Source organism: Schistocerca gregaria, chromosome 11 (genome assembly GCF_023897955.1).
Source record: "Schistocerca gregaria isolate iqSchGreg1 chromosome 11, iqSchGreg1.2, whole genome shotgun sequence".
NCBI lineage: Eukaryota > Metazoa > Arthropoda > Insecta > Orthoptera > Acrididae > Schistocerca > Schistocerca gregaria.
In genome coordinates, this window is record NC_064930.1 from 116453220 (window position 1) to 116472948 (window position 19729).

Here is a 19729-nt window from a genome sequence, read left to right on the forward strand (position 1 = left end):
GCAGGAGTTTGGGAGGAGATCCTGAATGTAGACACGAATTCTGCTTTATATATCACAAACCTCACATGTGTACACCACACAATACAGCAGTAAATCCAACTGCAGTGTAGCACCAATACTCTTTCTTCAAAATTTAGTGAAAACTCATGATATGGCACCAAAAGGCAGAACTATGATTTCTGTTATGATGGGCAAACAAAGAGCTCAAAATACTTGTAGAGAAGAAAGTTTTCCTGTTACATGTGAATTGAAATATATTTCAATTATGTTAAAGCACATTTCCATAACAGATGATGAACAAAAACTAAAATCGGATCTGAATTCAGCAGTGTTCTGCAGCCACACTGCAGTCATGAATCCCGATTAATGGAAGCATCAATGTCACATAATTATAAACAATAGTCTCCATAGGTCACATCTTATCAATGTCAAATATTCGCACATTCCGGTGAGTATTTCTCCTTGTTACATGACGCATAACACTCTTTTCACACTATATTCAGAAGTGGTTTGTGAATGAGAAATGTGATGTGTTCAGAATGATATTTTCACTCTGCAGCGGAGTGTGCGCTGATATGAAACTTCCTGGCAGATTAAAACTGTGTGCCCGACCGAGACTCGAACTCGGGACCTTTGCCTTTCGCGGGCAAGTGCTCTACCAACTGAGCTACCGAAGCACGACTCACGTCCGGTACTCACAGCTTTACTTCTGCCAGTATCCGTCTCCTACCTTCCAAACTTTACAGAAGCTCTTCTGCGAACCTTGCAGAACTAGCACTCCTGAAAGAAAGGATATTGCGGAGACATGGCTTAGCCACAGCCTGGGGGATGTTTCCAGAATGATATTTTCACTCTGCAGCGGAGTGTGCGCTGATATGAAACTTCCTGGCAGATTAAAACTGTGTGCCCGACCGAGACTCGAACTCGGGACCTTTGCCTTTCGCGGGCAAGTGCTCTACCAACTGAACAGAGCAGCCACAGCTTGCACTGTATGTGCCCGAGTGTTGTCGTGCAAAATGGTTGGTGGGTTTCACAGAAAGTGTCACTGCTTCTTTCGCAAAGCTGGTGGCAGGTGATGTTCCAAAACCGAACAGTAATACTGCATATTGACAGTCTGTTTTGGAGGAATTAATGCGTTACGGTGTCACCATCACAGCTGTATACGAGAATCACCATACCTTTCACCATACTTGGACTCTGACGCACTTTGGATTTATGTGGCGACCCATAATGACGCCATTCTTTGGATTGGCGTTTCAGTTTTGGCTCTTACGATGTGGCCCATGTCTCATCCAGTGTTATGATACGGCATAAGAAAGCCTCTCCTTCGCGCTCATAGGACTCGAAGTGCGTCTGAGCAGAGTCGTAATCCATCCATTTCTGCATTTCCGTCAAGTCTTGCGGGACCCATCGTGATGCAATTTGTCGCATGCCCAGGCATTCCTTCAGGATGCGAAGCACAGTCACATACACTAATCCAGTTTTGTGGGCGAGCTCACTAATCGTGTGGCATCAATCACTTTGCACTAACATGACAACAGTATGCACTTCTTCTTCAGAGGTGCTAGAACGACCTGCCCAATGCATGTCTGTCACAGTTTGCCTACGTCCGTTGTAGGCTTTTACCCAACGTGCCACTGTTCTGTATGGCAATGCCAATTCCGCACACGCCTCTTGAAGACCTTAGATGACACTGTTTTGCTGTACGACCTCTGGCACATTCAAACTCGAACCAACTCCGTTGTTCCTGTTTCGAAAACATAGTGGCACCGTTACGTTAGACCGCCCGCTCACAAGTGACTGTGTTTCCCTTGACTGTGCACACGCCGGTGATGTGGAAGTCCATTTGCCCGGAGGTAAGGTAAGTATGTTAACAACGTGTGCTATCAGCGACCACAGTAGATTCCATTGCATATTGTCTCCACAGCAGTGTTGCCACTATTTTATAAGTTCCAACCTACATACTTAAATTGTACAGAAAAGTGTTATATGCTTGTGGGTGGATGTAGCCAGCAGTTGCCTTTCAAGGCTGGGCAACACACTGTCAGTTAAGGTAGTAAATACTGGGGGGGGGGGGGGGGGGGGGCTATGGAAAGCCTATAGGTAAGTCCACTTGCAGACTAAGTCTCACAGGCGGATTCCACTATGAACTGTAGCTATGAACAGCAGCCCTGGAACTCGGCATTATAACAGTTGTACACCAATGCTGAGCATCAGAAGTCTGTTGTTCCCTCTGGCTACCGCTTATCATAATGTGGGAGTCCATCTCGTTTGTGGCGGCGTGGAGGTTTTCGATTGGACCACGCTTGTGGTTGGCGGTTGTAACCGCTCAATGTCATTCAATACGATCTCAACTACACCCCTCGGTCTACGTTAACACTCATGGTGTCATTCGCCTTCAGTGGCGTTTGAAAATTCGTGACGCTAGCTCAATGGTCGTCAGTTGATTTAAATGTATTTCCCGACTGACTCTTAACTCAATTACTGCCACGGGAGTGAGGAGAAAGGACACATCCTGGTAATACCAGCATTATGCGTATTTAGATGTTCGATTAATCTAAATGGTTTGCAGTGTTCCAACCATTCTATTCGAACTCTATGCTGATGTACCGACAAGGACCATTGTCACACATAAACATGTGTAGGGATCGTACAGTAATAACCTGTACTTCCGTGCATACCTATGTATATGTCGTTGCTATATTTACGATCTTTGGGTCTGCGTCGCCTAGAGAGTTGGAGTTAGTCGAGTGTTTACTCTTGCACTGTGGTGTTCACCTGTGAACGTTATCCGAATAAATCGTTATTGTGCTGTAAGAAGTTGGTTTATGGGACTCAATACCTACCAAAACTCTACACATGCATGTACGTAATGGATTTTCAGTTTCTCAGTATAGTTCGTCGCACTCACACGTTATACATCCGCTGTAAGAACAATTTAATGCATTTACATTTTCGGTGTCCCACAATATCGGTTGGCTAAATATTATGACGATACGTTGTACACAACTTCCACAGATATTGTTTATAATGTAGTCAAGACTACGTAAGAAGCCAAAATCGTGGATAAAATTGAAATGTAGTTTGTTTATTAGCACTTCTCTCTTCACTAATTAAATATGAATCGGGATTGGAGGTGATGATCCTATCCTTTTTTAGTATTTTAGGTCCTCGTTAATTAATATCTGGTGTTTAATAAGCGAACTATTTTTTATGCTGGCGCGTTGTTTGTATCAGTTACCCCCGTAACCGTCCAAGGATAAGATTCTATTAATGTTCCGCGCACACGCGTTTCACCATTTCATAAAATGTAGAATTACGAAACTATAGCTTTCCGCTGCGCACAACTTTCGTGGGTTCCACAACCATAAGTTTCCCAAGAGTAATTTTCCCAGCTAACACAAAGTTCGAATTATGTTGTCGCATTCATTTCCACTTCACTCGACAATAAACGTCTCTGATCACTTCGTCACACGTAATGTATTTCAAACGTGCTTGAAGAGTCTTTTAAATAATGTCCTTAACGAAATTCGCAGTCGCGTACCACTTTTTCATCGACTAAACCGATCGCGACAACTGAAGATTTACCCCCGATTTTAATTAATATGATGCTAAACGACACGCCTGCCCGCAAAGTACCGTCATACGGTGAACTTCAAAGCGTCATCTGTGGCGCCAATCAGGAACTGTCTCAGTGCACCAGCTCCAGTTGCGTCCATTACACAACAGTATTCAGATCTGAACTTCTCTGATAATTGGCAAGTAGTGTTGTTTCATTGGCTTCAAACGGTTCAAATGGCTCTGAGCACTATGGGACCTAACTTCTGAGGTCATCAGTCCCCTAGAATTTAGAACTACTTAAACCTAACTAACCTATGGACATCACACCATCCATGCCCGAGGCAGGACTGTTTTGAGTACTGGGCATTGCGGTAATTGCACCATGAAACAGGTCCAGGAGGGCAAAGATGGTGTACTGGTTTTTTATCAGTTGACAGTCTCTGGAAGAAGGTAGCCCATCTGCCTGCCTCATTTTCAACAAATCCTCAGTATTATTTCTTATGGCCATCCCATAATACTGCCATAGTTCATGAATCATTTTGTCTGTCAGCCTACCTCTTATTGTTTTACCATCGCAAAGTACCGTGTCTCTCAAACTTTGTTTCAACTTCCTCAACCTGGTGCCAACCTCTTCTGGGCATGACCAACGCATTCCAGCCTTCTATATAAAAAGACTGACTTTTTTTACATCTTGAAGTAACGCACATAAAAATTTTAACGTTTTCAGCCATTGTAGATTATATTTAAAAAACAAAATAATTCCCATGTGAGTTTATAAGTGATATTGTCGCAGAAGAATCTGAGTAGCACAATCACTATGGCGTAGTGGTTATGATACTAGACTCTTGCTTGGAGGGTTGTGAGTGCGAAACTCACCTGAACTGTAAAATTTTAATTTGTATATACGGTTCTAGTACTTTCTAGAAACATCCACAAATGTCAAGAATCATTGTACTGGAATGTTCTGTAACTGCATACATACCGTATGTGTTCTGGCCGGAGGCAGTTCGCTCTGAAAATTGCAGATTTTATAATGAGATAAAATTCTGAAAATGTTAATTTTTTTCTATTCTAACTTACATAAGTGATTACTCTAAGTATATACGACAACTCCCTACAAATTGCTCACATACGGATTGTGAGGGTAAGATTAGAGTAATCACTGCATACACAGACGCATTCAGTTAATCTTTTTTCCCACCCTACATACGTGAATCGAATAGGAAGAAGCCCTAATAATAACTGGGACAATAGTACGCACACTCTGGTTTGCAACGTGTAAGTGTAGATGTAGATCTGTAGCGTCGTTTGTTTTACAAGAATATGAATGTAATACAGAGATGCTTTATTATGCCTTGTGCATACAATCTGTGAATTGAAGGTCACATACGTTATACAACCCTCGATATAACATACACATTTTGTGACACAGGGGATCTTCGTAAAAATTGGCCATGTGCGAATTGATCTCACTCACTGAGGGTTCCGTACAAACTTAATTATGCTTTTAGACGGTTCATCAATCCCGGGAGTCGTGAATCTCGGCCGTTGTTATCGATATTGATACTGGCAAAATATCTGTCACAGGGATTCCAAGATTTTCGAAAATGTTTTAATTTAAGTCAATAAGCGCAGCCAAACAATCAGGTGAAACAGGAAAGAAGGGAAGGAAAATAATCAGGAAAGTCTTGGGAACAAAATATGAGCGTGCGAAATGGAAATTAAGAAGTAATAAAGAAGTTTATGAAAAAATAGAGCGAATGTTAGACGCGATGAGGAAAATAACGTTATATGAGACAAATCTCTTCTACTGCAAGCTCTTTGCCTTCCATATTTTGGGAAGTGGTAGTGTCGACCAAAACAAGAAGAAACCGTCCAGTAAACACGCGCTGTTAAATGTTCACCATGAGCACGTGTTCATCTTCACTACTTCGAAACACATTTCTTCCAGTAAAGAAGTGCTCATAACTTTTAAGGTATACATTTTAGAGCACATGTTTACTGGATTTTTTTTCTTGTTTTGGTCCATACTACCACTCCCCAAAATATGGAAAGTGAAGAGCTTACAGTAGAAGAGATTTGTTTCATAGTATCGAAGTTCAAGAATTGCTCATAGCCGTTAAGGCATGCGTTTCAGAGTCCATGTTTACTTCACTTTTTTGTTTTGGATGATCGTTCCCGTCATATCGCTCAATATTGATCACCCTTTTGTAATCTACCCCTTCCTTTCTTGTTTTGTGCTAGTGTCCATGACGGTGAAGGCTTTTCGGAAGATTCCAGAGGAGTAAGATTAACCATAAACTTTTTACTTATCTTTTCTCGCACAGTTGGCTCTAGTTCTTCATGTCTATGGTTCACATTCTTGAAGCTAAAAATCCTCACATTTTGCGTTCTCACGGTTCAATTGATCTAAACAATTTTGAAGAATGTCTTTGCAGAATTATTGTTTTCACGATAACTTGTTGTCTCACATTTTACTATATCACACTCTTTTGAATTTTCACATTAACGAAGCCACAATTACATTGTTCGTACAAAATATAAAAATACATCCGATCACATCAGAGGCATGGGTACTATTACTTCAGTCGGCGGCAGTAACGATATTCCAAAGGGCTTACAATTTTTCTTGACAAATGAATTTCTATTAGTTTAAATTATTTCTTTATAAATCAGTCCAGAAATAAACGTAATAAAAAGTACTAGATTGCGTACTTAATAACAGAAATTTTAAATTTGCCAAATATTTTGTAATTTCAAATGTATTTAAAAAAAATCAATTTTAACAGTACATATCGATTGTAACAACGAAAACATTCCTTTTTTATAACTTTTAGCTTGAAAAACAACATATTGTGTGTAAAATTTTATGAAATTTTTCAGAAAAACAGCTGAGATAATTCTGACCCGAAATTCGAAAAATATTTCTGGTATCGACTACTACGGTTGAGGAAACATAATGCTAGAGGAGGATGTCGCTTAACAAATTCTGATAATTATAAGACATTTTTCAGAAAAAGAGCCGAGATAATTCTGACCTGTCCGAAATTCGAGAATATTTCTGGTATGGTCGTATAAAATTTCCTGGCAGCTGGAAATTATGTGCCACGCAGAGACTTGAACTCGGGACCTTCAACTTTCACGGACGAGTGCTTCACCGAATGAGTTCCCAAGCACGACTCACGAGCTGTCTCCCTAGCATTACTTCCGCCAGTGCCCCTCTCCTACTTTCCAAACATCACAGAACTTCTGCGGAACTTGTAGGACTAACACTCCGACATAGCTCTGTCGGTAGAGTACGTGCACCTTGCGCGAGTTATGTTTCTCTGTGTCTAAAAGTAGCTGCAAGCCGTCTAATGGATGCGAGTACACGACAAACTACGTAACAACCTAGCACACGTCAAAACTGTATCCACAACACTACCGCAATCCTCGTTGGGTAACGCTGACGTTTTTGTATTTGTTTACTAACAGCCATTCATACAGTTGCAGATGACATGATGTATGCCCAAAACAACGACAAAGAAAAAAAACTGCACAAAATATGCTGGACATAGCGGCAAAATATGTGAAACGCAACCAAACACACCGTGGCATAGGCAGGGGCAGGGATGGGAGTTTTTGATTACAATGGTTTTCTTCATTTCCAGAGTAACCCGACTGCTAAAATCACTCAGGATAACCGATTTCTGGGATCACAGATCTTCAGTTTTTCATTCTTATAATTTGCTGATGGTACAGGTATAGTAATCATACCTGACAAACAAGAATTAACTGATGAAATTGTCAATACTGTCTTTCAGAAAATACTAAGTCGTTCCTTGTAAACGGACTCTCACTGAATTTTGATAAGACACATTACATACGGTTCCGTACAGTGAATGGTATGACGCCATTAATAAATACAGACCTTAATCAGAAGCATATAGCTAAGGTAGAATATTCCAAATTTTTAGGTGTGTCCATTGATGAGAGATTAAATTGGAAGAAACACATTGATGATCTGCTGAAACGTTTGAGTTCAGCTACTTATGCAATAAGGGTCGTTGCAAATTTTGGTGACAAACATCTTAGTAAATTAGCTTACTACGCCTATTTTCACTCATTGCTTTCATATGGCATCATATTTCGGGGTAATTCATCACTGAGGAATAAAGTATTTACTGCACAAAAGCGTGTAATCAGAATGATAGCTGGAGTCCACCCAAGATCATCCTGCAGACATTTATTTAAGGATCTAGGGATATTCACAGCAGCTTGTCAGTATATATACACTGTTATGAAATTTGTTATTAACAACCAAACCCAATTCAGAAGTAATAGCAGTGTGCATAACTACAATAATAGGAGAAAGGATGATCTTCACTATTCAAGTTTAAATCTAACTTTGGCACAGAAAGGGGTGGAATTATACTGCCACTAAAGTCTTTGGTCACTTACCAAATAATATCAAAAGTCTGGCAGATAACCAACAAGTATTTAAGAAGAAATTAAAAGAATTTCTGAATGACCATTCCTTGTACTCCATAGAGGAATTTTTAGATATAAATTAAGAAAAAAACCAAAAATTATTAAAAAATTTAAAAAAACACAAAAAATAAAAATGTTGTTATATTAACTTAAGTATGTTGTTAAATTAACTTATTTATGTCATGTATTGGAAAATTTGACTCGTTCCACATCATTACGAAATATCGTATTCATGATCCATGGAACTAGTATTAATCTTATCTAATCTAATCCAATAACAAATGGAGACATCGCACAAAGGCTGAAGTATTCTATGACTCTTCCGACTTCTGCATTCTACGTGTCCGCCTCCTTAGCTGAGTCGCCGGCACGGTTAACTCAGCGTGTTCGGTCAGAGGGTTAGCAGCCCTCTGTAATAAAAAAATAAAAAAAATAAAATAAAATAAAAACTGAGTTAATCGATCAACAACGAACTTAAACGGATGTCTTACGACGTCCGCCCCGAGCACATGCAGCGAACGAAAGCGGACACAATGAGAATAAAAAAAAAGGTGGTAACGTGCTTGCCTCCCATGCAGCAGACCCGGGTTCGATTCCTGGCTGGGTTGGAGAATTTCTTCGCTACTGGACTGATTGTTACGTTGTCCTCATCATCATATCATCCTTATCACCGGCACGCAAGTCGCTCAATGCCTTTCTTTATATCTAAGTGAAATACCAATTTCATAAATTTAGCTTCAAAATTTTTTAATGTTTCTGTTGTGGTCTTCAGTACAGAGACTGGTCTGATGCAGCTCTCCATGCTACTCTATCCTGTGCAGGCTTCTTCATCTCCCAGTACCTACTGCAGCCTACATCCTTCTGAATGTGCTTAGTGTATTCATCTCTTGGTCTCCCTCTTCAATTTTTGCCCTCCATGCTTTCCTCCAACACTAAATTGGCGATCCCTTGATGCCGGCCGGTGTGGCCGAGCGGTTCTAGGCGCTTCAGTCTGGAACCTTGCCTCGGGCATGGATGTGTTAGTTCTAAGTTCTAGGGAAATGATGACCTCAGTTAAGTTCTGCTCAGAGCCGTTTTTGATCCCATGATGCCTCAGAGCGTGTTCTACTAACTGATCCCTTCTTCTAGTCAAGCTGTGCCACAATTTCCTCTTCTCCCCGATTCTGTTCAGTACCTCATCATTACTTATGTGATCTACCCATCTAATCTTCAGCATTCTTCTGTAGCACCACATTTCGAAAGCTTCTGTTCTCTTCTTGTCCAAACTAGTTATCGTCCACGTTTCACTTCCATACGTGGCTACACTCCATAAAAATAGTTTCAGAAAGGACTTCCTGACGCTTAAATCTATAACAGATGTTAAAGAATTTCTCTTGTTCGGAAACTCTTTTCTTGCCATTGCCAGTCTACATTTTATATCCTCAAAAATGGTTCACATGGGCCTGAGCACTGTGGGACGTAACATCTGAGGTCATCAGTCCCCTTGAACTTAGAACTACTTAAACCTAACTAACCTAAGGACATGAAACACATCCATGCCCGATGCAGGATTCGAACCTGCTGCGACCGTAGCGGTCGCGCGGTTCCAGACTGTAGCGCCTAGAACCGCTCAGCCACAGCGGCCGGCTTTATATCCTCCCTACTTCGGTCATCATCACTTATTTTGCGTCGATTGAAATAAGACTTGCGCTCGGCGGCCAAACTTCCCCGGACGGGGCCTCGTGGCCAGCAAAGCCATATGTTCATTTCACTTCAGTTTCCATTATACGTCTCAAGATACATAGAATCAAGGTAGCGAATAAAATGGATAAATAAAAGGAAACTTAGTCCATTTGCCGTTTGCTGCTTTTCTCGAATTGTAATGAGGGTTTGAATACTACAAAAAAAAAAAAAAGATCACCAGTAATCTCTTATTGATACTAATTTTTAAATCTCTGTTAAAAGTCGTGTTGTAATCGAAGATCATACCAGTACTTGGGCATCGCGAATAGCGCTAAACGGTGAAAACTGAGGCTGGGTAACTCTTTTTGTCGTCTTAAGTTACCCGTTTCTAAGGATCGCAAGCAGATAAAGGTATAGTATGTAAACACTGGCAACAGATCAGCTAATTTCTATTTTTACTGTAGACAATGAATGAACACTGTGAAGTTCTTAATTTATTAACCTTCTCATAACTTTCTTCCTTTTTAATTACTTCCCAGGCAAATAATAACCTTTCGTGTACAATCTGTAATGTACTTTTTCTTTAACTTACTTTCTTTCTTTCTTTCTCGGGGCCTATGTCCCGCTCCAACGTGGGGTCGGCCTTGTTACTACGGATGTGGCAGTGTTAAGTGCAGAGGGTGGCCGGGTGCCCTCCCTAACGCCACTCCGAACCCCCCGGCACGGAATGAGTGTACCCTGGCTGTCTGCGTTCAGTGTGAATCGTGAAATAGTGCGGACGTGTTTCAAATGTCTGTGAGTCATGGAACTGAGGCGGTGGAACTTGGGGACCAGCCCGGTATTCACCCAGTGGGATGTGGAAAACCGCCTAAAAACCACATCCAGGCTGGCCGGCACACTGGCCGTCGTCGTTAATCCACCGGGACTGGCGCGCCTACTGGAGTCCAGGAAACAGCGCGTTAGCGCTCTCGGCTACCCTGGCGGGTCTGTACTTTTTCTTTAACTGTTTCTAATGAAAATGCCGTTTTTAGTGAGATATGACAACCGTTCAGGAAGTAGTGCAACACTTTTTTCGGACAATTTCTGTTGCAAAACAGCGGATGTCCTGGAATATTCCCGCTTCAGCCCCTGTAGTTTAATGAAGTTCCGCCAGGTGGCGGCGCTATGCTTTTTTTAAAAAAAATCTTTATTGCAAAACCATAATAATTATTCATAATTATTCCACTTTCTTATCTCATTAGTGGGTCATAATAATTATACATCTAGTTCTTATGTAGTAGCTAGTTACAATTTTCAGGTGAGCTACAGTTAGTGTCTCATACAATGGGCATTTAATTTCTAATATCTACGGCATTTATCTATTTCTTATAACTAGTTCCTATCGCCTGCAGCGTCACATGTGTGCCAGTGACAGATATAAACATACTTTTGATAGCCTTGCTCGTCGGGCTAATCCTGAAGAGCATGCCCCTTGCACCGGGCAGGCTAGGATGTTGATTCGCTGCAGTTCCCCAGCATAATTTTCCTAAAACTAAGTCCTACAAACTGACTATGCTTTGCCTTGTAAATGGTTGGCTGTAACGGAGGTGCGTTCTAGACAGAGAGGTGTCACTGAGTTCCCTTTGGCGGGAAACTAGAGCCTCGCGGATATTCGTAGACGGTTGCAGAATGTGGGAGTGAACAAAAGCACGGCGAGTCGCCGGGCGTGGCGTCTGTCATCAACGCAGCAAAGTCGCGCAAACCTGTCTGATCCCCAGCGTGTCGGTCGGCGGGACACAGCTGTGGTTTCTGCAGTGTTCAAACGTGTGGACACTCTCATTCGAGGTGACTGACGGATCAGAATCAGACATCTCGCTGCTCAACTGGTCGTCCCTGTTGGTAATGCTCACCCTATCGCTCACCATTTGTTGTACTCAAAGGTGTGTGCCCAGTGGAGTCCTCGCTGGCTAACAGGAGAAGTGAGTGTAACTATCAGCCCAATTGTGTGATTGGATTGAAGAGTTCCAAGATAACAGAACGCACCATATCATTCTCAATGGACAGAAGTCTTCCGAAATAAGAGTGATTTCAGGTGTGCCGCAGGGGAGTGTCGTAGGACCGTTGCTATTCACTATACAGGGTGTTACAAAAAGGTACGGCCAAACTTTCAGGAAACATTCCTCACACACAAATAAAGAAAAGATAGTATGTGGACATGTGTCCGGAAATGCTTAATTTCCATGTTAGAATTCACTTTAGTTTCGTCAGTATGTACTATACTTCCTAGATTCACCGCCATGATTTCATGCGGGATAATCTACCTGTGCTGCTAGAACATATGCCTTTACAAGTACGACACAACATGTGGTTCATGCACGATGGAGCTCCTGCACATTTCAGTCGAAGTGTTCGTACGCTTCTCAACAACAGATTCGATGACCGACGGATTGGTAGAGGCGGACCAATTCCGTGGCCTCCACGCTCTCCTGACCTCAAACCTCTTGACTTTCATTTATAGGGGCGTTTCAAAGCTCTTGTCTACCCAACCCCGAGACTCTTCGTGCTCGTATTGTGGACGGCTGTGATACAATACGCCATTCTCCAGGGCTGCATCAGCGCATCAGGGATTCCGTGCGACGGAGGGTGAATGCTCGTATCCTCGTTAACGGAGGACATTTTGAACACTTCCTGTAACAAACTGTTGGAAGTCACGCTGGTACGTTCTGTTGCTGTGTGTTTCCATTCCATGAATAATGTGATTTGAGGAGAAGTAATAAAATAAGCACTAACATGGAAAGTAAGCGTTTCCGGACACATGTCTACATAACATATTTTCTTTCTTTGTATGTGAGGAATGTTTCCTTAAAGTTTGGCCGTAACTTTTTGTAACACCCTGTATACATAAATGACCTTGTGGATAACGTCGGAAGTTGACTGAGGCTGTTTGCGGTTGATGCTGTAGTATATCGAGAGGTTGTAACAATGGAACTGAAATGCAGCAGAATCTGCAACGAATTAGTTTTGGGAAGATGTGGGTCATCTCTAAAGGAGACAGCTTATAGAACACTAATACGACCTATTCTTGAGGACTGCTCAAGCGTTTGGGATCCCTACCAGGTCGGATTGAGGGAGGACATAGAAGCAATTCAGAGGCGGGCTGCTAGATTTGCCACTGGTTGGTTTGATCATCACGCGAGTGTTACGGTAATGCATCAGGAACTAGGGTGGGAGTCTCTAGAGGAAAGGAGGCGTTCTTTTCGTGAATCGCTACTGAGGAAATTTAGAGAACCATCATTTGAGACTACAGTACAGCTTTATGCCGCCAACTTACATTTCGCGGAAAGACCACAAAGATAAGATAAGACAGATTAGGGCTCGTACAGAGACATATAGGCAGTCATTTTTCCCTCGTTCTGTTTGGTAATGGAACAGGAAGATATGCTAGTTGTGGTACGAGGTACCCTGCGCCACGCACCGTATGGTGGATTGAGGACTATGTATGTAGATGTAGGTGTAGACGCATAACGCAAGGAATGGCAATTGAATCTCAATGTAGACAAGTGCAGTGTGCTGCGAATACACAGAAAGAAAGATCCCTTATCATTTAGCTACGATATAGCAGGTCAGCAACTGGAAGCAGTTAATTCCATAAATTATGTGGGAGTAGGCATCAGAAGTTATTTAAAATGGAATGACCCTATAAAATCATTCGTCGGTAAAGCAGATGCCAGGCTGAGATTCATTGGAAGAATTATAAGGAAATTCAATCCGAAAACAAAGGAAGTAAGTTACAGTACGCTTGTTCGCCCACTGCTCGAATGTTGCTCTCCAGTGTGGGATCCGTACGAGACAGGGTTGATAGAAGAGACAGAGAAGATCCAACGGAGAGCAGCGCGCTTCGTTACAGGATCATTTAGTAATCGCGAAAGCGTTACGGAGACGATAGATAAACTCCAGTGGAAGACTCTGCAAGAGAGATCAGTAGATCGGTACGGGCTTTTATTGAAGTTTCGAGAACATAGCTTCACCGAGGAGTCAAGCAGTATATTGCTCCCTCCTACGTATATCTCGCGAAGAGACCATGAGGATAAAATGAGAGAGATTAGAGCCCGCACAGAGGCATACCGACAATCTTTATTTCAACGAACAATACGAGACTGGAATAGAAGGGAGAACCGATAGAGGTACTCAAGGTACCCTCCTCCACAGTCCATCAGGTGGCTTGCGGAGTATAGATGTAGATGTAGATGTAGAAGAGCAATAAAGAGCAATCAAGGACCGTCTGTGTGGCGAACATATTCACAGGCGATGAAAAATTTTTCGCCACTTCGAAATGAAAACAAAACGGCAACCGATGGAGTGGCACCATACAACCTCTCCTCCAAAGAAAAAGTTCATAGCCGCATCCTCCGTCGGTACAGTCGTGGCGACGGTCTTCAGGAACACTGAAGGGATTATTCTGTTTGATATTCCCCCTCATGGTGTAACGACCAGCACGGAAATCGGATAAACGATTCCAACATGTTTGCCGCCACAAAAATGGAAACGAACTCTTCCTCCTCGACGATAACGCTAGCCCTCACCCGAGATGAGCTCACAAAACATCACTGGACTGTTCTTCCTCAACCACCCTGTATGCCAGATGTCGCACCTTCCGGCTTCCATATCTGTTTGGCCTGGGAAGGATTCACTATGTGGGAGGCAGTACGTGGGGGATGGTGAGGTTGCTGCTCTATCAAGACTTTGGCTCAGATGTCGATCAGTAGAGAGGTAGCATGCGAGCCAACAGGACAGTAAGGAGGCGCAAGGCCGTCACACTGAACTAGATGGTGTTGAAAAACAGGGTTTAACAGCCAAAAGACTAGGGGAATGATATGATGTGATGCAATCCTCAATGAAACCAACCTGCTTTCATAAGAAACAACGTTGTTTTACTTATTGAACGCCCCTGATACGAGGGTCTTCCACAAAGTACACTACTGGCAGTTAAAATTGCTACACCAAGAAGAAATGCAGATGATAAACGGGTATTCACTGGACAAACATATTATGCTAGAATTGACACGTGATTACATTTTCACGCAATTTGGGTGCATAGATCCTGAGACAACCGAGAACAACCACCTCTGGCCGTAATAACGGCCTCGATACTCCTGGGAATTGAGTCAAACAGAGCTTGGATGGCGTGTGCAGGTACAGCTGCCCTTGCAGCTTCAACACGATACCGCAGTTCATCAAGAGTAGTGGCTGGCGTATTGTAATGAGCCAGTTGCTGGGCCATCATACACCAGATGTTTTCAGTTGGTGACAGATCTGGAGAATGTGCTGGCCAGGGCAGCAGTCGAACATTTCCTGTATCCAGAAAGGCCCGTACAGGACCTGCAACGTGCGGTCGTGCATTATCCTGCTGAAATGTAGGGTTTCGCAGGGATCGACTGAAGGGTAGAGCCACGGGTCGTAACACATCTGAAATGTAACGTCCACTGTTCAAAGTGCCGTCAGTGCGAAAAAGAGGTGACCGAGACGTGTAACCAATGGCACCCCATACCATCACGCCGTGTGATACGCCAGAATGACGATGACGAATACACGCTTCCAATGTGCGTTCACCGCGATGTCGCCAAACACGGATGTGACCATCATGATGCTGTAAACAGATCCTGGATTCGTCCGAAAAAATGAAATTTAGCCATTCGTGCACCCAGGTTCGTCGTCGAGTACACCATCGCAGGCGCTCCTGTCTGTGATGCAGCGTCAAGGGTAACCGCAGCCCCGGTCTCCGAGCTGATAGTCCATGCTGCTGCTAACGTCGTAGAACTGTTCGTGCAGATGGTTGTTGTCTTGCAAACGTCCCCATCTGTTGACTCAAGGATCGAGACGTGGCTGCTCGATCAGTTACAACCGTGCACATAAGATGTCTGTCGTCTCGACTGCTAGTGATACGAGGCCGTTGGGATCCAGCACGGCGTTCCGTATTACCCTCCTGAACCCACCGATTCCATACTCTGCTGACAGTCATTGAATCTCGACACACGCGGGCGACGATGTCGCGGTACGATAAACCGCAATCGGGATAGCCTACAATGTGACTTTTATCAAAATCGGAAACGTGATAGTACGCATTTCTCCTACTTACACGAGGCATCACAACAACGTTTCACCAGGCAACGCCGGTCAACTGCTGTTTTTGTATGAGAAATCGGTTGGAAACTTTCTTCATGTCAGCACGTTGTAGGTGTCGCCACCGGCGCCAACCTTGTGTGAATGCTGTGGAAAGCTAATCATTTGTATATCACAGCACCATCTTCCTGTCGGTTAAATCCCACTTCTGTAGCACGTCATCTTCGTGGTGTAGCAAATTTAATGGCCAGTAGTGTAAATTCCGTTTCTATTTCTATCCGCGGCAGCGCTACGATCGCAGTTCCGAGTATGCGCACCAGTTACTCTGACTCAAAGATGATGAGGATGATGATGATGATGATGATGATGATGTTTGGATTGTGGGGCGCTCAACTGCGCTGTTATCAGCGTTCATACAAATTCCCAACCTCTGCTCAGCCCAATCTCGCCACTTTCATGAACGATGATGAAATGATGAGGCAGGTGAAAATCCCTGACCGCCGGCCAGAGTGGCCGTGCGGTTCTAGCCGCTACAGTCTGGGACCGCGCGACCGCTACGGCCGCAGGTTGAAATCCTGCCTCTGGCATGCATGTGTGTGATGTCCTTAGGGTAGTTAGATTTAAGTAGTTCTAAGTTCGAGGGGACTGATGACCTCAGAACTTAAGTCCCATAGTGCTCAGAGCCATTTGAACCATTTGAGCCAAAATCCCTGATCTCTCCGGGAAGCGGAACAAAGTAAGAGCGTATGGACTATCAGACCAGTTGTGTGATTGGATTGAGGAGTTCCTAGATAACAGAATGTCATTCTCAATGGAGAGAAGTCTTCCGAAGTAAGAGTGATTTCAGGTGTGCCACAGGGGAGTGTCACGGGACCGTTGCTATTCACAATATACATAAATGACCTGGTGGATGACATCGGAAGTTCACTGAGGCTTTTTGCAGATGATGCTGTGGTGTATCGGGAGGTTGCAACAATGGAAAATTGTACTGAAATGCAGGAGGATCTGCAGCGAATTGACGCATGGTGCAGGGAATGGCAATTGAATCTCAATGTAGACAAGTGCAATGTGCTGCGAATACATATTATGATAGATCCCTTATCATTTAGCTACAAAATAGCAGGTCAGCAACTGGAAGCAGTTAATTCGATAAATTATCTGGGAGTACGCATTAGGAGTGATTTAAAATGGAATGATCATATAAAGTTGATCGTCGGTAAAGCAGATGCCAAACTGAGATTCATTGGAAGAATCCTAAGGAAATGCAACCCGAAAACAAAGGAAGTAGGTTACAGTACGCTTGTTCGCCCACTGCTTGAATACTGCTCAGCAGTGTGGGATCCGTACCAGATAGGGTTGATAGAAGAGAGAGAGAAGATCCAGCGGAGAGCAGTGCGTTTCGTTACAGGATCGTTTAGTAATCGCGAAAGCGTTACGGAGATGATAGATAAACTCCAGTGGAAGACTCTGCAGGAGAGACGCTCAGTAGCTCGGTACGGGCTTTTGTTAAAGTTTGGAGAACATACCTTCACCGAAGAGTCAAGCAGTATATTGCTCCCTCCTACGAATATCTCGCGAAGAGACCGTGAGGATAAAATCAGAGAGATTAGAGCTTACATAGAAGCATACCGACAATTCTTCTTTCCACGAACAATACGAGACTGGAATAGAAGGGAGAACCGATAGAGGTACTCAGGGTACCCTCCGCCACACACCGTCAGGTGGCTTGCGGAGTATGGATGTAGATGTAGATGTAGATGTAGACCACGTGCTCGGGAAGCGAGAACGCGACCTCCTGACTCGTGGAGAAGACATGGACGCCATTTTCAGATCGCTGCTGCCGACGCGTGCTTTGTAGTGCTTCTTTATGATGTCAGCCGTAATTGAAAATGCCGCCGCGTGTTAAATCAAATCTGTGATTCGTTTTCTAAATGCAAAGAAAGTTAAACCAAAGGAAATTCATCGGCAAATCTGCGAGGTTTACGGACAAAGTGCTATGAGTAATTCAGTGGTTAGGTTGGTCACTCTGTTCATTGAAGGACGTGATCAAGTTGTAATATCCACGACACTATGTCCTAACCACAAGATGTTAAAATGAACTAAGTGTACAAACTTCAGCAAATATTATAGATACTACGTATAATAAAGACTGTATCGTGCAAAAATGACGATAATTATTTCATTATTTCTGTAATAATTTAATTTCTGTGTGAATTAAAACTATTAACTGAGAACAAAATTCATAGACAACGACAATTATAATTGTTTTGTTGTCTGTGATAATTGTGGTTCAGTTGTTCTTCCTGTGCTGACGGATGAACTGTTCGGACGTGAGACGTGTGAGGTCTGTAAAGAGAAAACCTGTAATTATATTGTTAATTATTATTTGAAAAATAGAGTCGCTATTGGCAAGACGTGGATTTGTATTTATTTCAATTGTAATCCAGTCTAACTAATGCTTTTAAGTGTTAATTTTCAGCTCCGCAATTAGGAGCGCAGCCATTAGCGCTAGTAATTTACAGCGGAGTTTACTAGCAGCTGGTATAAAAAAAATATGAAACATTTTTCGTAGAGAATACTTTGAAATGTTAAAGAATAGAGAACAAACGGCTTATAGACTTTTATCTGAATATATTAACTTGATATAAAAGGAGTCGAGAATAACAATAGACAAACTGACTATCGTCTGACTGCCGCCATCTTAGCAAAAATATCTCCGCGGCAGTTTTGAATCCAGAATTTTAACAAACATAAATGTTGTTGGATATAATTGAATGGAAGTAAATGTGCACTGGTGATCCCGAATCAACTCTAAAAGGCAGAATTCAAGTCAGATTGAATCCTGAAATACAGTGCTCACATCACTTAACGTAATATCAATTTCTTATTTGCTGATGTATGAAGCCTAATTATTTCGGACGATTTACATGAAATATTTTAATAGGAGACGTACGTCAGTGTTGCGCGCGGGTAGTATTTTGCGACTAAATGTTCCTTTTTTTAGAGAAAAGTGCTTCCATCTTTAGTAACAGTTGTGTAAAATCTGATAAATGGTATGCAATTTAGAACCACTCACACGACACACAGTGTACAGTTTTAATCTGCTAGGAAGTTTCATATAAGCGCACACTCCGCTGCAGAGTGAAAATCTCATTGTTGAAACCTTTGCATTTGGTGTGCATGAATTTTCCTTATCACTTCTGTGTTAATTATTACACTTACAAGGGAACCTTACCATCGCACCCCCCTCAGATTTAGTTACAAGTTGGCACAGTGGTTTGGCCTTGAAAAACTGAACACAAATCAATCGAGAAAACAGAAAGAACTTGTGTGGAACTATGAAAAAAATAAGCATAATACACAAACTGAGTAGTCCATGGCCAAGATAGGCAACATTAAGGATGGTATGAAATCAGGAGCGCCGTAGTCCCGTGCTTAGCGTGAGCAGCTGTGGGCTGAGAGATTCTTGGTTCAAGTCTTCCCTCGATTGAAAATTTTAATTTTTTATTTTCAGACGATTATCAGAGTTCAGGCATTCACACGTAATCAACTTCGCTCTCCAAAATTCCAGGACATGTACAGATTTGCTTGGACATATACAGGATTTGACGGTCTACACACGCAAAAATTTGGAAACGTTGAAAACACGTGTTTTGAAAGAGCACAGGGAAAACTGTGCGACTGTGAAACTGTTGCATTCATTTGTTGCAGTTTATGTGACAAACTCTTATGTTTTCATCACTTTTTTGGGAGTGATTATCACATCCACAAGAAAACCCAAATCGGACAAAGTAGAAGAATCTTTTTACCCATTCGCCAAGTGTACAATTACGTTGGTCGACAACATATTCCTGTCATGTGACCCATAAGCCGCCACTAGTTTCGTATAGGATATATCAGACGTGTTTTCCTGTGGAGGAACCGGTTGACCTATGAC